Source organism: Octopus bimaculoides, chromosome 19, assembly GCF_001194135.2.
Source record: "Octopus bimaculoides isolate UCB-OBI-ISO-001 chromosome 19, ASM119413v2, whole genome shotgun sequence".
NCBI classification, from domain to species: domain Eukaryota; kingdom Metazoa; phylum Mollusca; class Cephalopoda; order Octopoda; family Octopodidae; genus Octopus; species Octopus bimaculoides.
Window position 1 is genome coordinate 52687821 of NC_068999.1, and position 5432 is coordinate 52693252.

Below are 5432 nucleotides of genomic sequence, written 5' to 3' on the forward strand. Positions count from 1 at the left end.
AGGGGGGGGGGAGAGAGAGGGGAGAGAGAGAGAGAGAGAGAGAGAAAGAGAGAGAGAGAAAATGAAATAATTATAGTTATAACTTGATTGTTAATCGAACGATGTAAAAATCGTAAAAGATTATCAAAACAAGGGGAATAATTCTTGATGATAGATATCTGATTCAAGGGAAGGGACTCTTATAGACGCTTTCAAGTAAGCGATCGCCCTGAAACAAGGTATTCGTTGCAGATTCAGCACTATAAATAAATAGATTAAATAAATAAGCAAGCAAACAAGCAAGTAAACAAGCAAGCAAATAAATAAGTAAATAAATAAATAAATAAATAAATAAATTAATTAGTAAATAAAATCTTCATCGAATTTTAAAAGTCGAGAAAGGAAACAAGCCGAGAAAAACGAAATGATTTCGTCTTAAACGACTTTGGTCACAAGTGTACTGAACTATGGCTGGCCTGGGGCTAACATGCAACAACAACTTCAGTAAATATTGGTCTCAAATTTTGGTAGAAGGCACACTTTTTTCGAGGTGGTGGGTTGGTAACATGTATTTATTTTATCGACCCCGAAAGGATGAAAAAGAAAGTTGATCTCAGCAGGATTTGTACTCAGAGTATCGGAGGAAGCGCCGTTCAGTATTTTGTTCGATGCGCTAACAATTCTGCCAGCTCGCCGCCTTAACACCTTCTGTAATTCTTTCTAATTCTCGGCACAAGGCCAGCAATTTTTGAAGAGAGGGGTAAATCGAACTCAGTACTTGACTGTTACTTATTTTATCGACCCCAAAAAGATGAAACTGCAAAATTGACCACAACGGGATTTGAACGCAGAACGCAATGACTTGGAAAAATGTCGCTAAGAATTTTGTCCGATGTGCTAATAATTCTGCCAACTCGCTGTCTTAACAATTCTTTGAAATATTGGCACAAGGATAACAGTTTTGAAGTGGGTGGTGTGTAAGTCGATTATATCGATCCAGTATTCAACTGTCACTTACTTTATCGAATCCGAAGGGATGATAGGCACAGTCGAACTTGGCGGATTATGAACCCAAAACGTAAAGAGCCGGTAGAAATACTGGTAAACATCTTATCCGATTTGTTAATGATTCTGCCAGTTCGCTGCCTTAACGTATGCAGTAATTAATAAATAGCAATAATTAGCTGGTGTTTAAAGCGGCGAGCTGGCAGAATCGTTAGGACACCGGACAAAGTGCTTAGAGGCATTTTGACGGTCATTACGTTCTGAGTTCAAATTCCGCCGAGGTCGACTTTGCCTTTCATCCTATCGAGGTCGATTAAATAAGTACCAGTTGAGTACCAATACTCAACTGGTGATCGACTTACCCCCTCCCCCGAACTTGCCAGCCTTGTGCCAACATTGGAAACTAATGATTAGCTGACATAGCTAGATGGTGTGCCGCTTAGGACAGCAATTGAATGTGCTGCATGCCGCCAATATTGGCCACATCGGCTCCTTCCTAGCTATGCTGCTGAGGTGTAGATAAAATGTGACGGCTCTAATTGCAGAGGCAACTTTTGCTTTTATAGAAAATAGCTGAGATATGGAAGACGAGTTCGAATAGTGTTGTCGTACTGCTTGTTTAGCCTCAGGTCAGCCCTGGTCCCGTAGACTTATAATCGAATATGTTCCAGTTGGAACCAAATCGTAAAGTTTAGTTGTATTCAAAGTGAAGGGAATAATTGATTTAATGCATGGATTTATATTTCATTGATTGAAATAGTAATAGATTCCCTAAGGTGCACTTATTTGACGTATGGGAGTAGGAGTTACCATATTTCACAGGCGCGGGTGTATGGTAAGAAGCTTGCTTCTCAACCATATGGTTCCGGGTTCAGTCTTACTGCATGACATCTTGGGCAAGGGCAAGTGTCTTCTGCTATACCCTCGGGCTGACCAAATCATTGTGAGTGGATTTGGTAGTGTGTGTGTGTGTTTGTGTGTGTCTGTTTTTGTCCGCCATCACCACTTAACCGGTATTATGGTGTTTACGTCCCTGCAACTTAGCGGTTCGGCGAAAAGAACCTGGTAGAATAAGTACCAGAGATAAAAAAAAGTCCTGTGGTCGATTCGTTCGACTAAAAATCCTCCAAGGCGGTGCCTCGGCATGGCCGTTGTCAAATGACTCAAACACAACCAGGATCTATATAACCTCTGGGTGTTCATATAAGATTTTTTGGGGTCCATACAAGCAAAGAAGTAAATTGGGGATCCAGAGTTGTATTTTAAGGGCCAATGAAAAAAACTTGCTTTAGGCGTATTTATTGTAAGAAACAGCGAAGTTTCTTTCTATAACAATATATAGTTCAAACTACAGAGGTGAAAAACAAAGTAGGAATTGGAAATTTTGAAGGAAGTTTCAATAAAACTAGTCTATAAACATCGAATGAGTAAAGTGGTTCACCAGAACAGAATTAAAATCAAAGGAGTCCATGGATAAAAACATGGTCGAAAACTACGGGTCGGGCAATATATATGAAGTGTAAGGCGGCGCGCAGGCAGAAACGTTAGCACGCCGGGCGAATTTACATTCTGAGTTCAAATTCCGCCGAGTCAACTTTGCCTTTCATCTTTTCGGAGTCGATAAATGAAGTACCGGTAGCGTACTGGGGTCGATCTAATCGACTGGCACCTTCCCCAAAATTTCGGGACTTGTGCCCAGTGTAGAAAATATATATCAAGTGCAACAAGAGTTATCTCCCTTGTAAACTCGGTATTTCTTGCAGTTTCTTTCAAACTTCAACTATTCCAGCAATCCCTCGCCATGTGGCGGTGCATCTATCGCGGTTTATCGTTTAAGCTTTCGTCGATTCCTCTGTCGTGGTTTTGTGCATTTATAATAAAATAAATATATACAAATTTTAAAGTTAATAAAAAAAAAATACACTACAGGGATCTTTTTTAAAACGGGGGCCACATTTTTCATTAATGTTTTACGTAGTGTTTTTGGTACCGAAAGACTTTCAAACTTCGTATACTTATCTATTTTGTGTTATAGAACAGAAAAATATTTTTGTATTCGAATTTATTTCATGTAAAAAATTGTCTTATTTCGATAATTTCAACCAATCACTGACAAGTATTCAGTTGTTTAGATTTACTCCTTTGGCTGATTAAGCGATGTAAAGCGTATTTAATCTCCATACCTTCGTTTTATTTGCTTTTTTCATTTTAAATTTGCTTTAACCCTAACCCTAACCCTAGGGTTAAGGTTAGGGTTAATTGTTTCAGAATCGTTTGTTTATGTAGTCGGCACTTAATGTATATCGGCTGAATGGACGTCAGTGATTGGTTGAAATTACAGAAATACGACAACTTTAACATGGAATAATTTATGGATTTCTTTTTTTTTAAAGAAGACTAAGAGAAAAAGATGTTTTATATGACACATTCTACCAGTGTTCCAAGTTTCAAAGTGTTTCGTTAATGAAAAATGTGGCCCCCGTTTTAAAAAAGATCCCAGTACAGTAGTATTTTGGAACGTAACACCCTTGATAGTCGAGGGATTACAGTACTGAACATTGATGAATTGATACAGTGTTTATTGTCGCTGCAGTATTTGGTGTTCAATCGAGTTACGTCCCCTGGTAGCTGTCTGCACTAAAAGCTCGGTCGATGCAGGAAGTCAGAATGGCGATCACATTGTATAGAACCATGGGCAATGTTGAAAGTTCTGCGAGTGCCATTCCGCCTTTCTTTTATCATTCTTCCGTTTTGCAGGTAAAGACTGAAATCGCACCTCAAAGTTTGAAAGGTAGATTTGATAAAAAAATGATTACACATTCGCACAGACATGGCTGTGTGGTAAGAAGTTTGCTTCCCAACCACAAGGTTTGAGGTTCAGTCCCACTGCATGGCACTTTTGGCAAGTGTCTTTTAATAAAGGCCTGCGCACGCCGACCGACGCCTTGTAAGTGGATATGGTAGACGAAACCTGAAAGAAACCCGTCGTGTATTTTCTTTTGTATTTCCTTTTTCTCCTGGTTTTCCATTAACTGAAATGTCTGCTTTTTGTTGCGTTAGTTCTGATGCTCGTTGCCACCGTTGCTGTTAGCAACGGTTATTTTCGCCGCTGTCTTTTGCCACCCTTTTGCCACCCTTTTGCCACCCTTTTGCCATTGTCATTGTTGTTGCTGCCGTCGCCGCCAGCGTTGCTGTTACTGTCGCAGGTGGCGTCGCTGCTGCTGCGGGGATCGGCTGAGAAGTTCATACGCTGACCAGGATACTCTCATGGAATAAGACTAAACGAGGTTTAGTTTTCCGACATAGTCTCCCTCGCAATCCATGCATTTCCTCCATCGGCTTTGCACTGCTTGGATCCCATTCGTGAAGAAGCTTTCATTATTTTGGTCGGAAAAGTCACCAACAACAGATATCGCATCATTCTCATTGTGATAGTGGTTCCCAGTCAAGTGTTTTTTTCATGTTGAGGAACAGATGATAGTTATATGGGGGCCAAATCAAAAGAATAGGATGAGTGATCAACCAGTTCAAAGCTACAGCCACACACAGCATTGTCCTGATGAAACAAGACAATCTTTCGTTAGTTTTCCTGGGCGTTTGGTCTACATAGCCTCTCGTAACTGCCTTAGCAAGTTGGCATAGTTCTCTCCGCTGATGGTGAGGCCCTTTTCAAGATAGTCAATAAACAATACCTTTTGCACCACCAAAAAACTGAGGCCATCACCTTCCCTGCAGATAAAACGACCTTGGCCTTCTTTGTAGCAGGTGAAGAGAAATGTTTCCGCTCCATGGATTGTCACTTTGTCTCCAGCTCAAAGTGATGAAGCCAACACTTAACCTGGCCTAGGAAGCGTTCAAGGAAACTAGTTGGATCTGCTTCAACAAATGTCAGAGTTTCCCGTGATGTGATCAGCCTGGTGCACTTCTGATCAGGTGTCGGAAGACGTTGCACCCACGGAGCAGAAACATTCGTCATGCCAAGTTCATTATGCAGAATATTTTCAACTCTCTCATTGGATACGCTAACAGCGCTGGCTATTTGACTTATGGTCAATCGTCTGTCATTTACCAGGATGTGAGGAACACGACCAGTATTCTCTTCAGTGGTGGCAGCTGCAGGACGTCCAGACCTTGGGTCATCTTTAAAACTCTCCCTTCCCTCCTAAATTCAGCTGCCCAATTTTGCACTGTTAATTAGGGTGGAGCGTCATCCCCTAATGTGGCAAATATTTGAGCATATAGAAACCCCTTTTCTGCAGGCGTTTGATCTCCGCCAAAGCAACACCAACGTCCTCTCAACGATTAGCCAGAGATGATCTTTAAAATGAGAATATCTGAAATAAACTCGACTGCTCTCACAAACGAGAATACTAAAAATGAACCCGACCACTCTCAAAAATTAGTAAAAAGAAAAACAGGAAAAAGTAATCCAGAATCCTTGTCAGTTA